Source organism: Mus pahari, chromosome 13 (genome assembly GCF_900095145.1).
Source record: "Mus pahari chromosome 13, PAHARI_EIJ_v1.1, whole genome shotgun sequence".
In the NCBI taxonomy this organism is placed as follows: domain Eukaryota; kingdom Metazoa; phylum Chordata; class Mammalia; order Rodentia; family Muridae; genus Mus; species Mus pahari.
In genome coordinates, this window is record NC_034602.1 from 42,878,713 (window position 1) to 42,896,610 (window position 17,898).

General features: G+C 38.4%; 1 pseudogene; it reads left to right on the top strand.

Annotated features, from left to right (window-relative positions):
- Nucleotides 1–1,005, top strand: part of LOC110330297 — a 4,259-nt pseudogene extending 3,254 nt beyond the window's left edge.
- The last annotated feature ends 16,893 nt before the right edge of the window (nucleotides 1,006–17,898 follow it).

Consider the following 17,898-nt stretch of genomic DNA (forward strand, 5'->3'; position numbering starts at 1 on the left):
AGAAGGAGGAGGAGGAGGAGAAGGAAGAGGAGGAGGAGGAGGAGGAGGAGGAGGAACCCAAGCACAGTGAGTGACCTGGAGGAAACCAAGCAAGAGTGAAGAAGCATCGATGTGAATGGGGGCCCTGAACCCATTCCACCCAGGTGCTGTGTCCACATCTTCTCCATCAGCAGGAGACCACCTGGGGCTGGGGGCCGTTCCCCTTCCCTCCTCTGGGGGTGGGCTACAGGTGGATGTGTTCTCAGACTCGGCTTCTGCAGTTGCACCTCTTGCACCTGGCTCTGAAGACAATTTTGCCAGGTTTGTTTGTAAAAATAACGGTATATTGTTTGAAAACTAGGCGCTTCAAATTGGACTTAAGTCAGAATGTTGGCAGATTTTAGGCCGAATGTTCTAAATATTTTATGGTAACAAGACATCCACACAGTTCCTAAACTTCACTCCAACAGTAATCTGTGCTGACGACTTTCCAACTAATCTGAACCTGCAGACTAAGTCCATGGACCCAACTGTGGATGGGGGTGCCCAGGTGCAACAGGTGGTCAACACTGAGTGTAGATCTGATATCCCAGAGACACCTGTCCTCATATCCAGTTCAGGTATGGTGGGACCTTCCAGAATGTGTCTGGTAAGCTTCCCATCACTCTCAACAAAGTTTTCCAGCCCCCAGGAATGGCTTCTCAGGATTTCTTTCAACACTGGAAGCAGTAGCGCAATCCACATCAAGAAATGCAGACTATCTTCAAAGCAAAGCATCCGATGGGCATAGAGATCACTAAAGCAAAGATAATTGGATTTGGTTCTGTGCTCCTGGAAGAAGTTGTTCTGAATCCTGCAAATTTCATGGGTGCTGATATAATACATTCCAAACCCACCCAGACTGGCTGCTTGTTGGGCCTGGAACCAAACCTGCAAACTGAGATGTATAGACTCACCTTGCACACTCACCTTGCACTTGACACTGTACCTCAGAGACTATGTGAGTTGCTGTCTGAACAGTTCTAGCCCACAGACCAGAAGATCAGGCTCTCTGTTCGGCTCCCTTACTCTCGTTTGTCTTTGTACCACACTGCAGATGAACACCCCATGTCTGAAAACTGCCATCCATGGCACCTCCAGGCCTATGCCCACAGCCAGCCTCTGGGTGTGGAGGGAATGCAGGACTCAGTTTGAGAAGAGCAGCAGCAGGCCTGCCCCCATCGAAGAAGGGTGCATGGGCCTGGAAAATCAGTGCAGTCTTGTGGTTCAACCTACAAGTTAAAGGGAAATTAGAAGATGGAATGAAAGGGGAAATTTTGTTCAAATGTTATCAAAATGTCACTGGCTCAATCTCAGAATACCACCCCCCCATCAAAAAGAAAAGGAAAGGGAAGGGAAGGGGAGGGGAGGGGAGAGGAGAGGAGAGGAGAAGAGAAGAGAAGAGAAGAAAAGAAAAGAAAAGAAAAGAAAAGAAAAGAAAAGAAAAGAAAAGAAAAGAAAAGAAAAGAAAAGAAAAGAAAAGAAAAGAAAAGGAGAGAATCTAGTAATTGTTTAGTCCCAATCTGGTGCTGGAATCCCAGCAAAGTCCTAGAGAGCTTCTGGCCTTCGTCAGCATGGGAATTTAGAAGAAGTAGTTTCTAAATACCAGCCCCAGCGGCAGAATAGATGAACTAGTCAGAGAGAGCAAGGCAAGTCAGCTAGAAGGAGAGGTTCTTTCCTTCATATACTTTTATATGAGTATATCTTCCCACCTCAAAGAATCAAGTCATGAAAAAAATCTCAGGCATGCCCAGCCACTTGAATTTTTGTTGACTCCAGCTGTAGTAAAGATGCCAACCAACATTAGCCATCACACTAACTAAAAATTAGATGCTAAACTACGAATTATTCTATAGATATTCTGGCCTTCACTTGAATATGTAAATTGCTTTGTAAGTTACTTTCACCTGTGTATCCCAGCATTTAAAAACAGATATGGCTGGAATGTGAAATGCCCCCTGCAGATTCATTAATCTGAACACCTGGCTTCTCCACCTGGTAGTGCTGTTTTGGGAGGTTATCCAACTTTCTAGAGGAGTTCTCTGACTTATTGGAGATGGGTCAGTGTGGGCAAGCCTTCGAGGTTTATATTCAGCTCTGGTTCTGTCCTGCTCTTGGTCCTCTGATCCAGCAGTTATGTGAGGAACTCCAGGTCATTTTACTACCACCATGAAACCACTCCACTCCACTTTCTTGACAATAAGGTCTACATCCTCTGAAACCCTGAGCCCAAATAACTTCCCTCCTTAAGTTGTTTTTAATCAGGTATTTTGATCACAGTGACAAAAAAACAAAACAATACAAAACAAAACAAAAACAAAAACAAAAACAAAAATAAATAAATAAATAAATAAATAAATAATAACTGATAGAAATCCCTACTCTGGAGTCACTTATAGTTTTCAAGAGCTTGAAATTGGCATGGCACAGGAATAATTATTATGTTAGCAATACCTGATCCAGTGAATTGAAAGTTCATAGAATTATTATTCCCTTTATGATAATGAAATTCTTTTGATTTCCCTATAAGTCTGCACTTGTAGTTAATACAGATATATGATTCAGAGAATAATGCTTGGGGGGGAGGGGAGGGTAACTGCTCATACTCAGGTCTGGATACTGACTCCTTACTGTGTGTGTGTGTGTGTGTGTGTGTGTGTGTGTGTGACTGAGGTCTCAGGGATTCCCTTTACCTCTCTGTTTCTTCAGAATATCTCTTCTCTTATTTACCAGAGGAATTTGAAGCTTGGAGAAAAGAACTTTCTTTCCTTCATAAAGCTATTGAGTGGAAGACACAACCTAGCTTGAGTATACTAAGATTCGTGGTTTTAAAAGTGGCTTCTTTGAACCAGGAGTTGTTTCACAGTTAATTTTCTAAAGAAGACAGCATACAATATGACTTCCATTGTATATGCAAAGCAACTCCAAGAAGGAAAGGCCCACTGATTTCTCCAGAACACAGAGGTGTTCCTGACATGGACAGGCTCCATCCCCCTGCCTTGCTCAGTCTGGGTCTTTCTGCTTTCTGCTTCTGAAACCTGATTTCATCATGTGTATTGGTAGGCTCTACTTCTCTTGAGGCTGCTTCTGGAGTAATGCCAAGGATTGCCAGAGAATAGTGGGAAAATGATGAGGGTTGGTAATAAGTTTCCCTATGCTTCTTTGTAGGTCCACGGCTTCAGTAGCAAGTATCTGCTTTTGTCAGTGGTCATACTACCTGCATGGTAGTTTTGCCTCATTTACTACAACTTTTGCTTGGTTTTGATTCTATTCCTTCATGCTCAGCCCCTTCAGGGCTAGGTGACTTACACTGTACCACCAGAGCTGAGCCTGAAGCACTCCATCATCCTTAGTTGGGAATCAGTTTCCTTTTGATAGATAATCCATTTCACAGAACTGAACTCAGTTAACTCTTTGAAAGGAAGTTTTACTCTCCTTTATCATCTGTTGAAATCATTTACTCTTTCTGGATCGGAGGGCTCCAGTTGCTCATTGAACAGGGAAATCACAGATCCTATTTTCTTTGTCATTTGTAGTGAAAAAAATTTAATATGTTCTAAGTAATCTTTGATGGAAGAACAGTTGGCCCAAGAGGTAGAAGCAGAGGAAGAAAGAACAAACTAAGTTTAAAGTATTGATCTTGATACCTCATTAGTTACAGCTTAGTGAAGCAAGTGGGGGAAAATTCCAGAACCGCTGTGATTGTTGACTTCTTTACCAAAACTATTGCCATAAGGACTTGTGATAAGCCTGCTGTGAGGAACAATATGGATGCCCCAATGACATCCTGTATTCAGAAGGAATGTAGAACTGCAGAGTAAGTTTAAACTTATGTACTTGCTCATGTATGATGCTAATCAACACATGCTCACTAATGAAGCACCATAACAACTTAGATTTCCATAGAAGTTATTTAATACCATAAATGTATCAAATCCCCTATTGTTTCCTCATGGTCTACCAGACTAACTGGCAGATACTAGCTATACAATGCATTTTTTAATTTTTTTTTGATATTTTCTTTATTTACATTTCAAATGATATTCCGAGAGTTCCCTGCACCCTCCCCCCACCCCTGCTCCCCTATCCACCCATTCCCACTTCATAGCCCTGGCATTCCCCTGTACTGGGGCATATATAGTTTGCAAGACCAAGGGACCTCTCTTCCCAATGATGGCCGAATAGACCCTCTTCTGCTACATATGCAGCTAGAGACACAAGCTCTGGGGGTACTGGTTAGTTCATATTGTTGTTCCACCTATAGAGTTGCAGCCCCCTTCAGCTCCTTGGGTACTTTCTCTAGCTCCTCCATTGGGGACCCTGTGTTCCATTCAATAGCTGACTGTGAGCATCTGCTTCTGTGTTTGCCAGGCACTTGCATAGCCTCACAAGAGACCACAATATCAGAATCCCTTCAGCAACATCTTGCTGGCATACACAGTGCATTTTAAAAGAGATATTTATTAAGTCTCTTAACTTTTAGGAGGACTGAAAACCACATTTTAATAAAGCAAGTTAACTTAAATAGGAGTTCAATGGACTCATCCTGATCAGTCAAGAAGAAATTCCCTGAAAGATAAAAATGGAACTCCATTTTTTTGTGGCTATAACAAAATCTATGAGGCTGTCTAACTTATAAAGAACACACGTTTGCTGTCAATATTTCTAGAAACCTCAAAATCCAAGATTGATGTGCTTGCAAATTTGATTGTCTGAAGAGGGCTGTTCTCGTTTTCTAAGATTCCCACTATTACCCATGCACCAGAGGAGAAGGTCACTGTATTTTCCCATGAAGAAAGGCAGAAAGGCAAGTGATACACCCATCACCTGAAGCCTCTTTTGTATGGGCTTTTAATTTCATGTATGAGTGTTCTACCCCATTTATCACCCAAACTGCTGTTCTGAAACTCTGTTTCTTTTCCCATGTACACTCACTAGCAGTTTCTTGGTAACATCTATGGGTTATTTGTCACTGAGGAATATAAGTTTTGCTTGATTTTCTCTGATATCCACTTAATGGTTTGTCACTTCAGCTCAAGATATAATTTCCTGTCAATTATGTTGTAGATTTCTCGTGCATCTGTCAGCATGTCACTTCGCATGCCCTTGTTATATCTTATCTTTGAAAATTGTCTTCTTTCAATCACTTTTGGTTTTCTTGCCATTTCCTTACCTGTGGCCAAAAATTCATTGCTTACACACAGTCCAGTGAGGCATGCTGCTTATGGAATCTACAGTTAAAGCTCTCTTTATTTATAGATCCATTTGTTCTTAGCAGGTAATTTCTTCATCTATCCATCTCATTAATATTTATTATTAAGATCCAAAGCTCTTCTTTACTTCCAGATCCTCTCTTGAGGGGAAAACATAGTAACAAAACACATACTGAGAGACAACACATGTCCTCCCAGCTTCTGTCCCTTTTGCCATCAATGAAGGCATGCAAACACCCTGGGAGAATACAGTTTAAGACTGGATGCCTAGGTGTTCACCACCCCATGCAAAGGATTTAGAAGTAAGGAGAATTTTGCCTGCAAACTTATGCACAGGTCCCAGTATACTTTGAGTTAAGGCACCCTCTAGAATTTTCAGCCTGTAAGTGACTCTGTTCATATGATGTTACTATGAGAGCCTCAGAAAAATAAATCTAACCTTATGACTTAACTATTTTTAAACAAAGATAGAAAATACATTTTCCTAATTTACTTTCTATTGTGATAAGTAGCATGACCAAAAGCAATGTGAGGAGGAAAGGTTTATGCCATCTTATACTTTAATGTCTATCATTAAGGGAAGTCAAGTCAGGAACCTGGGGCCTGATGGAGGCCGTTCTTTGCTTGAGGTTTTCTTGTGAGTATAAAATTAACAAGAAATAATTAGTAGAGCCATTCAAATGATAATCTATTGTAGAATCCAACTTATAATGTGAAAAAACCTTTGTTTTCTATGTTCAAAACCTGGGAAAGATTCTCCTGAAGCCCCAGAGCACAGAATCCTTAGGGGAGTGATTCCCAAGCCTCTTCCTATACAAAGACAAATAAAAATACTTGCAGGCATTTTCGTAAATGCAGGTATCATAGATGAATTTATTTCAGCCCCATATCCAGGATGTTATGGAGGGGATATCTAGTTCATATGATCTGTCTAGATAATCCTTTTGATTGGTGAGGTGTAGGAAGCACTCAGGTAAGGGACTGAGTAATGGAGGAGAAACCTCAATGATTGAGACATATTATTCTTGGGAAGAAGATCATAGCTTTTACTCCCTCACCTACAATTTCATTGATGTTAAGATGGAATAAGCTAATCGAAAAACCTCTTTCCTGAACTTCATTCTTATAAAGCAAAAGAGATAGGGACCTTGGGAGGGAGTGCATATAAAACACCTCTTAGAGCTTCATCAGTCAAGGATTTGAAATCTTGATGCAGCTGAGTACTTGAGGCAATCAGATTCCATCAGTATTCATTCTGCAGACTTGCAGAGCACCTACCACAAGCCAATTAAAGTGGACACAGTAAAGGAGAGTTGTGCTTCACTGACTAGAGCTTCTGAAAAGGGAGATTGCCCAAGATGGAAGATCGGGAGGCTTTGAAATGTAATTTTGAAAATATGACCTCAGGCAGCTATAGAAACCAATAGGCCTGCACAAGGAACCCTCATACGAATCCAGATTCTAAATATCAAGTGCAAATATGAAAGGAGGGACACATAATTGAAACTACAAAAGAAGAGCATGACACTATGAAAACAGGGTGAGAAACCTGAACCCTTTGAAGTATCAAAGCAAGTATTATGGTTTCCACTCACAGATAAAAACTAAAGCTAAGGAAGATTAAGTAACTTGCTTGCATATCATATCTAAACAAACAAACCCAAGTCGTGTTACTTTCCCTTATTACCTTACTACTCACAGTGAACACCCTCGCCCCCTATGGCATAAACCTAAGGGGTCACATGTTTTTCTGTAGAAAGGAAGACCAGATTCTATTCCATTTTATGTACATGGATTTGTTCTACATAAAACAGACAAGACAATACTCACAAGTCTTCAGAAAAATCTTTAATCTGAGACATGTTATAATATAATTTCTAAAAGAAAGGGCTATTAATGCATCTTCTAATACCAAAAGCCAAGACAAATCATGTCACTATATTTTTATTTTCCTGAAGCCAATTTTTATAACCCTCAATATGGTTTGAATCATTATAGTCATCTGCTTGGTTTTGAAAGGATGTTTGAATGTCCTTTAGTCTCAGGCTTGAGAGTTTGGAAATTAATCTCTTTTCATGACCAACTCATGACATTGCCTTATGCCAAGTTATGGTTATAACTTAGGCTTTTAAAAGAAAGTCTTAGTTTAGTTTTGATGGAAATCACTAAAACCTCACTGAACACAGCTTCATGACCATAAATGAAACCAGGCTGTGGCTATAAAACACCTAGTCTTAGACTTTTAAATCGTTAGCTGACTTTTAATGTATATTGGACAAGATCAAAGGGCTAGGTAATTACCTAATCAATCCACCCCAAGTCTTTGTGCTAGGTGGCTAATATCATTAAACTCATTTTACCAATGGGAAACTGAGGCAATGAATGAGTTTATGTGAGTGTATGTTTGCCTTTTATTTATGTTCTCTATGCAATTCTGAAAAAATAAGGTCCTATTGTCTTTCAAACTTTCTGTCCCTAGTAGAATGAAGTCTTTCTAGCAAGTGATTAGGATAAGAATAAGAGAAAATGTTAAATAATAAGTACCTCGTCCTGAACCATGTGTGAACGGGAAATGGATTTTATTTTAGAAAATCCTTCCATCATTAAAGAGATATTTGTAGACTTTGCCTAAAACATCTCAATTGACTGACACACTTGATCTTGAATCATGATCTATTTATGAAGGGAGAGAGAACACAAGCAGGGTATCAATAGAAAGACAAGTAGGTATTCTGTTTCCTTGGAAAATACCATTAGAGTTATAACCTACAACTTCTAGAGAGGTTCATGTACCCTTAGATACACTAACTGGCCAAATGAGCATCAGAAACATATCACCAAGAAGCAGAAAGAAAGCACATGTGGAGAGTGAGCACAAAAGGAGAGAAACCTGAGCTCTGTCAAAAGACCCCGAAGAGAAGAATGGATGAGGTTGAAGACTAAGGTAATTGTGATGAATTAGGGAGGACTTGAATCTTTGGTGTTTCACTATATTTTCTCTCTAAATATGACATATGAAGACACTGTGAGAAAGTCTGATATTCACTACTCCACTTCAAACAGCATAGCCAGTGCCTAGCTTTCTTATGTAGACACCCACAACAGCACAGATATGAGCCAGCTCAACAGACAATGGAGCAAACAACAAAATGAAGTAACTTGTTGAAAGTCAGGGTGAACATCATAGCTGTAGGCTGGAGCTCACAGGTTGTGTTCTCCAGAGTTTTCAATTCATGAAGAACATACTGTTCTTGCTTTTCTGCCATGTTATTCCTTCACTCAATAACTGTATATGTAGTGATGAATATGATGAGTCAGATTCAATGCAAGGCCCTGGGATTTTAGAGAAAGATAATCTGTCATAGTCAGGGTTTTTATTCCTGCACAAACATCATGACCAAGAAGCAAGTTGGCGAGGAAAGGGTTTATTTAGCTTACAGTTCCATACTGCTGTTGATCACCAAAGGATGCAGCACTGGAACTCAAGCAGGTCAGAAAGCAGGAGCTGATGCAGAAGCCATGGAGGGATGTTCTTTACTGGCTTGCTTCCACTGGCTTGCTCAGCCTGTGCTCTTATAGAACCCAAGACTTCCAGCCCAGAGATGGCACCACCTACAAGGGAACCTCCCCCTTGATCACTAATTGAGAAAATGCCTTACAGCTGGATCTCATGGAAGCATTTACCCAATTGAAGCTCCTTTCTATGTGATAACTCCAGCTGTGTCAAGTTGACACAAAACTAGCCAGTACATAATCTCTGCCCTAGAACTTCCAATGCAGCAGAGTTATTTTGTGTGCCAAAGAGCAGCCAACAAAACAGGAACTTCTACGTGAGTAGTGTGTTTAAGAAGCTTTGGGGAATGGAAAAAAAAAGATTAATTTAAGGCCCCCAAATGACACAGATTCACTTTATTGGCTCTACATTTTGAAACCAGTTATTGATTGTTGCGATTCTAATTAAAATATTTGACCTCAACTGAAATCATTTAATAAATCATAACCAAGATATTTGTCTTATTGATTCCAATCAAAGAAACACTCTTTTTGCGAGTATGTGTTTTTCCCGGAGGTTTAAATATTTTTATTAGACTTATCTTATGGATTGAATTTAATTCAAACCCAATGAACATATGTTTAGGCCTTAAACTGTGATATTTATTTAGAAATGAGGCCTTTATAGAGGTAACCCAAGTTAAAATGAGATTATGATGCTAAGTCTTATTCTGGTATGACTGGTGATTTAGAATAAATGAGGTATTTTCTAGAGATAGAACATGGTGGCAGCATTGAGAAGGAGGAGATGATCATGTGATTTATGTATAAGTTAACACATACCAAAAACTCCTTTCTTAAAGTGTAGATTTCTTAATTTAGTAGTTCTGTTCTCTATATTTGGCAAAAAATAAGTTTATTTTAAGAAACCAAATCTTTGTTACTTTGTGAGGGTAGTCTTGGGGAAGGAAGACAGCAAACCTAGTACAGAGATCAAAGAACAGGACTGAGGTTTTATATGTGAAAGGTTGACTTTGAAACCTTGGGGTGGAGAGAGAGAGAGAGAGAGAGAGAGAGAGAGAGAGAGAGAGAGAGAGAGAGAGAGAATTCAGCCACATTGCCACATTTTTCTCTGAACTTTATGGCCTATTGACGCCACAACAATTACTATAGAGAAATTTCACAAGGTTCTTGAATGGCTAAATGAGGAAATGGATTCAAGATTTTCCTCTAGCCCCAACTCCCTTAAAGTTGACAATAGTAGTCTGTCAGTAAAGTTTCAAAAATGCTTCTAAATGTCCTGTCATCACCGTGTCATATAGATCTGATTATTCTGATAACACCAAAAGCCCCTTCATCCTTTTGCCATAATAAAATCAAGCTACACTTAGTGAAACGATTGGATTTCTGGTTGTCATTGAAAAGCTTTAATTTGGTTGCTCTTATCAGAGAAGACGTATAGCTTGAAGATTTTGATGACTATCTCTTCCGTAATAGATGCAAGAATTTTCAAACTGATGTAATAATGACTGGAAATGACATTTCAAGTATGTACTATTCCAATAAAAACATATATAAATGTTATTAGGCAGCTTTTTTACAGTGAAACTATATGTCTATAACAATTGCACTTTTTTAATGGATGAGATTCTCACAGATTGAATGAAGAACATCAGCTCTCTGTATCTTAAGCAAATGGCCAGGCATGCATTTTACATGACTCACATTCTAGAGGCTGCTATTTAATAGAGAAGAGAACCTGGATGACAAATTTTCCTTCTCTGTAAAGTATGAAGAAAGTACAGATATTTGTGGTAGGTGAAATGTACCTAGTGTGAATAACATATTTTAAACTGTAAAATATTAGATTTATATATCTTAGTTATATGTGAGTTAGTGTTTTTGCATGTATGCTTTAATGTGTTCCATGTGCCTGTTGAGTCCAGATTCAGGTTCAGATCACCTGAAACTATATAGAAATACAGGTGTTTAGCCATGAAACATGTGTTGAGAACTGAACCCCAGGCCTCTACAGAATTAACAGGTAGTTGTTCTTAAGCATGGATTCATCTGCCCTGCCACAGTTCTAAAACCATTATAAGATGTCTTGTGAAAAGCTTTTAATTGATGGAGAGAAATAACATCTTTCCTGTATTTCAAATCCATAACTTGAAACGATACTCCATAGCTCACTATTGTCTCAAAATATTGGTGAACAATACAATTAAATGTCATTAGAATGTCCTGGGAATCTCAATAACAAAGCGTTGTTTACAGTCAAGTCATGGAGCCAGGAAGGACCTTCCCAACCGGAAAAGATCATCTAGTATGATGAAGTAGAATAAAAATAATATTAACCAGAAAAAGAAAAAAAAAGAATAATATTAACCTATGCTCTTTATGCCAGCAGAGGGACAGAGTACACAGGCAGAGTAGATGGCCTTAGTAAGTCCTTGAAAGGATTTATTTTTCATTTGAAAAAGAGTGACCATCAAACCCTTTATTTATTTCTTCATGTAGAAGCCTTACTTACCAGGTGTGGTGCTCAAGAGCTTTTCTTTCTTTTTTATTCCTCTTTTCTTTTTTGTTGTTTTGCTTTCCATCAAATTGAATTGTAGGCAAGCCTGTGTTGCATGTTCTTAATTAATGATTGATGTGGGAGGGTCCAATCCATTGTGGCCAGTGCCAACTGCAGGAAGGTTATATTATAAAGGTTATATGAGAAAGAAAGCTGAACAAGCCATGTGGAACAAGACAGTGTGCAGCATTGCTTCATAGCCTCTGCTTTAGCTTCTGGTTGGAGTTCTTGCCTTGAACTCTCTCAGCGATCAGTTGTGACCTGTGAGTTGTAATTTGAAACACACAATTTCCTTCCAAAATTGCTTTTGGTTATGGGGTTTATTGCAGCAACAGAAAACAAATTAGGATACCGGATGAATAACTAATGACATCTACAGATAATATTATTTATACAAGTATATTAGCTTGAGACTTTACAAGAAGAAAGTCCTCATGAAGTTAACTGTATTTTTCCTATGGCAAAAATTTTATATAATGTATTCTATATGTACTCAATGAGCCATGCAGAATGTTATCAAGAGATTTGAATTTTGTTTTCTTTTTTCCTTAACATATTGGTGAGGACATATAACCAATACAACAAATTGCTGATAATCTATAGCCAATATAAAAGCAAGAAGAGGTCTCATCTATGTCAATCTGATCTACCCTGTTTATAGGCATTGCACAATACTCCAGCTTTCTGTTTTCTTCTTTTTGGGGCAAATAACAATTCCTCATGTAAGTACTATTGGTCCTAATTTCTGAAGTTCATAGACTTAAAGTGTTGACTCCTAGGTCTTCCAGATGGTGTACCATTCTTCTTTTGTTGAGTAGAGTAAAAAGGTATGGTGGTTTTTTTTGAGGGGGGGGGAGGTGAAGTTTTTTGATAGGAAAATGACTTTATCTTAACTTAGAGTCATTCAATGGGGAAAACTTTAGATTTGATTTTATTTTATTATTTTATTTTATTTTAGTATGAGATACAGTCTAGTTGACAGTGTCATGCCATTTCAGCTTGGCATGATTAAATTCTTATATCCATAACAGTTTAGAAACACAGGTGGTACAGCTCATGGTGATTTGCATGAGAGTGTCCCATTTAGGCTCAGATATTTGAACACTTATTTCTCAGTTGGTGGCACTGCTTTGTAAGGTGGCATATCCTTCATAGAGGAATAAGATTACTGAGATAGGTTTTAAGAATTCGTAAATTCACCTCACTGCGAGCTTGTAATCTTCTTGGTTCTTGGGGTTAAACATATAATCCCTTAACTTCCTGCTATAGCTCCCTCACATTCCTCCTCTCTGACCATTGTGGATGTTTTCATGGCAGACATAAGCAAATATAAAGGTTTCATTATCTAAGTTATTTTTGGTCATAGTAGTCTATAGAATAACAGAAAGTAACTAATACAAAGCTCAATGAAAGGTAACATTATAGCTTCAGTGGGAAATTGTTCTTCTAATTCTCTCCCTTTTTTTCTCTTTTCTACTTTCCACTCCTTCTGTTAACCCTTTTAGTACTTTCTAAGTAGTCAGGAGAGACTAAGCATTGTAGAAAGCACTTGGCAAATAAAGATAAAATAACCATATCCTTGTGGTCCACTCAAAGTTTATAAACCAGTGAAGGAGTGAATCAAATAAATAAAAAGACATACGAAGAAAGACTAAGTAGTGAAAGCAAAGCCTGCACAAATTACCAGGGAACACCAGAGGGGAGGAGTTAATGAACTGAGTCTAGAAGGAAGGTCTGAGCTAGTAATATTAAGCAAGTTACAGCCATATCTGCTAATATGAAGTCTTTATCACTGTGCTTCTGAGTCTGGACCACTGTTATTCAGGATTCTAACATGTCATAACATGCTTGTATAGCATTCATATCTATACCATGTTGAAAAATTTCCAAAGGTCTTCTTTCAGTTTTCTTGTCTTCAAAGTACATATCCATACTGTATATTCATTCAACTCTTAATATCATTCTTTTATGGACTATTCAAACACAAATATGTGCATATACTCATTCTGGTTTTCTGTAGCCATCTTAAAATTAGTCACAGGGCACAGTCTTAGAATGTGAGTTTATTAGAAGCTAATTTCCATCTGCCATTCTTTGGAGAACACATAGTCAATTTGACATCTCTACATAAACAGTGGTGAATCCCATAGCATGGGACTCATTTCCTAGTGCTGAAGAATAGGTTTGTAGACTCTTAGTACTCACACTGTTGAGAGCAGAGAGTACTTATCATGAAGAAGTGTTCTATTTTACTTTCTGTTCCAAAATTCTGTCTTGTTCTTGCTTATTTTCATGAACTGAAGTCAAGAATGTGAGGCCATTGTTAAGAGTATCAACATCTCCCACTATAATGAGACAGCTAAATATTTCAAATTTTTGGTGTTAAAAGAATGCCAAGAGTCAACCTTTGACAACATTCCTCCGGCTAGTATTCTCTTTGTTCTACCAATGAATTCAATGTAATTTAACTAATATTTGAGGGTCTATTGTGTGAACAAAGCTCTGTGTAGGCTCTATGGAAGAAGAAGAGTTAAAAATAAAGGAGCTATGGACCCAAAGTTCATAACTCAGTGGCTAAAGGAATATTACTATAGAAAACCATGTTTCTGATACTCAGGATTCTCTCTGTAGTAATAAAAAGGGTAGAAAATGACTTTCATTGAGTAGTGTATGAGAAATTAGTGAGGTGACAGCATTTGAAGTGAGTATACTACCTTGAAATCACTACGTAAATTGAATTCCAGAAAGTTATGACAATTTCTTCTTTGGGTAACTTTTTGTGTGGTCTTATAGAGATACAGTTCACATCAGTATTGTTTTAGCTTTTTTCTTTTTTATAATTAGGACTTTAATATAAAGTAAGAACATGAACTTCATAGGGTGTTGAAAAGACTATTACATACGAGGAAAAGATTTGCCAAGTCAAGTAGACTTTATAATCTTTATCAAAATTTTCATAGTATGATTTGCTTAAACTCTATGTTTGAGAAAGTCATTCCCTATATGATAACAAAATGAAAAGAAGGTATTAAATGGCTAAAAGACTATAAAAAACAGAGGATCAAGAAGTCTATTGTGGGATTACACCTCCCTTCTCTCCTAGAGAAGACCGGGAAATACAACCATGCTGTTTCAACAACATACTTGCCTAAGGAACACACAAGTAATAAAAATGCAAACAGACAAACTAGCATAGAAAGGGAACACCCCATGGGGCTGACCCCAATACAGGGAAATATAGGTAGTTCTGAGACTTCTAAGAAAGGAAGAATCAGTCTTTTTCATGGATTAACCCCCAAATTAGTTATCTAATATCAAATGATCATCCTTGCAATCATATAATACAAGAAACACTAAACAAGCTCAGCCTTTGTTATTCATATATGAAAATGTGTGTGTGTGTGTGTGTGTGTGTGTGTGTGTGTGTGTGTGTGTGTAAAATAATAAAAAGAGTTCATGAATTTGGGGTATAGTGCGAGTCGGGGAGTCTTGAAAGGAGGAAATGGAAGGGAAATTATGTAATTATATTTTAACCAAAAATTTTTAAATTTTAAAAGAAACAAAAAATAATGACAAAAATAGAGTTTAAACATGGAAAAGTGATGTAGTAGGTATAGGAATTATAATTATGGTGGGGCCAGTGACTCTTACACGACATGCCCCAAAGGAGAACACAGGTTAAGGCTCATGCTCTTGTTTCTGGCTTCTGTAACAGTGTTATGTAAAGGCAATGGGCAGCGTTACTGTTACTAGGATTTCCTTTTTCTGAGCTTAACTATGTTGGTTGGAAGGCCATTGTGTGAAAGGACAAATTATATCGTGGTCCCAGAGAATTTTTTTTTTCCACAGCATCTTCCAAACTTTATAAACTACTCCTCCGCAACAGTGCAATGAAATGCCATGTTCCTAATTGCCAATTGGGGCACTCAGGCTGGTTGCTGTCCACTTCACACTCTGCTGGCAAACCCAGGGCTCTTTTAATTCTCTCCAAGAAGGCCTTGAAAGCAAAAGCCTTTGGTAACTTTGCCGGAAGATTTGTGACTCTCTGAACTGCACGCATATTACTGAAGCTTATTTCCCTTCCAAATCTAGGCAGCCGTTAGCTCTGGGGGTCTCAATTATCTCTTGTTGCTGTGGAATGGAGGTGCCAAGTAACATTTCATTGCTCCTTGCCATCTAGTCCACGACGTAGCAAGAGGGAACATCAAGTTCACTAGTGGGGCTTTGAGGTCACCAGCTGGGGCTCCTCCTAAATCAGCTGGAAGAAGAGGCTGTGAATGAGAAACCAGATGACAGCCTTGACAAGTCCTATCTCCAGGAAAACAGATGATCCTGTGGGTTTCCCCAGACATGGAGGTTCATCCTCCATTGTCTGGAAACGATTGCAACTTACTCTGCTTGAGCAGTTGAATACAAAAGAGGAAAAGGGTGCTGGCTGTGCAGGAGCTATGCCCTGGCTTTGCTTGGTTGTCTCAAAAAGAAAAGGATCACTGTGGAAATATCGTATGGCCATTCCCTTGCTTGATGGTGGAACATTGACAATCTGCCACCTGAAGTAATCCTCACCAGTGCACAGCTCTCCTGAGACTTAGTGTCTTTAAGTAAACTTGCAGAGCTGAAGCTCTGACTCTTATGTTCTGCACTCACTGCCAGACTACGGAAGTCCTTTGTCCTCCCCAGAGTGGATAAATTGTTCCCGGTTAAAAGAGATAATTTGGTGCCCTCCAGTGGCTAGGTCTGACATCCTCGCTCATGACCTTTCAACCTCTTTTTATCCTTATGGGAAAGATAAAATTTGCTGCTTTCTTCAAAAGCTGTCTTTCATTGGAGGAAAAAGTATCCGTATTTCCTCAATATAAAAGTATCCATATTTCCTCAATATAATATAATATAATGATCAGGAAGCAAGCAATAAAGACAAACTTGTCAATTTGAAATGATAATAGTAGTAGTAGAAGTAGTAGTAATAGTAGTAGCAGCAGCAGCAGCAGCAGTAGTAATAGAACAGTACAGACCAACATTTATGTGTCAGCACCATTCTTTAAAGCTTGATGGCCTTGCATAATCCATTATATGCCTTGAAGCCACATAAATTTGGAACCACAGGACCAATAAAGAATCTTGTGAAGCCACCCCCCCCCCAACACACACAATGATTCTGAGATCCTAAAGAAGGGAGACACATTTCTAAATGGCTTTTACTTCACTTAGAAAAATGAAGGAAATTTACTTCAACACTTAGTAAAATGTCTCTTGCTACTCAGACAAAGTAATGTGCTTTACGAATCCAGCAAGGAAGTTACGGTAAAATTCTTGCCCAATCAACCATGTCACATATTTAAGCATCTTCTCTCCTGAACATTGCAAGGCCACATAGTCTTGTGAGAGGCCATTACAGAAGGGTATTCTAAATGCCTTCTTTGGCAAGTATGGAGAACATGTACTTACAAATATACCACTCAGTTCTTGATACACAGTGCTTAAGAAATTATTGAAGTAAATAAACCAATGGTCGGTAAAGAAACAGATGTCTAGAAACACTTGTCTAGAAAGAAACAGACCTCTTAATTCTCTAGCCAGAGAAGTTACACCCTTTAGCTTAAATGAAAGACTAACCACTTACCTCCTTGTTTTGTTTTGTAGTAAATAAGTAGAAAAATAAGTAGGCAAAAAATGACACTGGTTTTAGACTTGTATACAGAAAACAGTACTCATTGCCTAACTATGCCTGTTTACCTACTAAAACACAGCTACTTGATTGAGGTCTGGTCTCAGTACAAACCGTTCTGAAGAATTTTTCAAAATTATCTGATATAAAGGTGATGGTTTTGAAGAGTTAATGGGAAAAAATAGTATACAATATCTAACCCATATCTTCTCCCATTGTTCATTTTCTGGCCAGAGACAGTCATGGCTTAATGTGTATGTAGCAATAAGTGTCTGAATTCTGAGTATTATTTAAAGTTGACACACACAGGAGTTGCTCACTGCTGAATGTGGGGTGTGAGAAGTGGGAGTTGAGAATGACTCCAAGGATGGGCTTGTCATTAGTGAAGATGATAGGAGAGTGTGGGAAGAAATACGAAGAAAATAAGGCTCATAGACTTTAAATGAGTCACCCAAGGACCCACTGGTGAGTCAGACAAACAGTTACTTGAATTGGTAGGAAACTAAAAGATCTCTTCACTTATTTTTTTGTGTTTTACAGTTGGAAAACGAGTTCTAATGAAGACAAGTGATTTGTTCAAGGTCAAAAAGAAAATGAAGAACTGAGCCTCTGAGATAGTCTTCTTGACAGGCAGATGAGTATGTTCAATTTTTGCCGTGGCACTATAGCTATGAAAGTCCAAATATAACCAGGTTTAAGCAAGTCTGTAAATGCACTAAGGGATAAAGAATGCCTGGAGACATTTGGGGGAGAAAGCCATGAAATCCCACAGGTTAAAAACTTATTCTAGACTCATGAAGGATGATTCCAGTTAGATTGTTAGATAACCCCATTTGAACTATGAATGAATAAAATACTCCCCTTTTAAGATGTATTTAAGGTCAAGATGAGCAATGGAAACCATCGTTTAATAAGAAAAGCCCCCATCA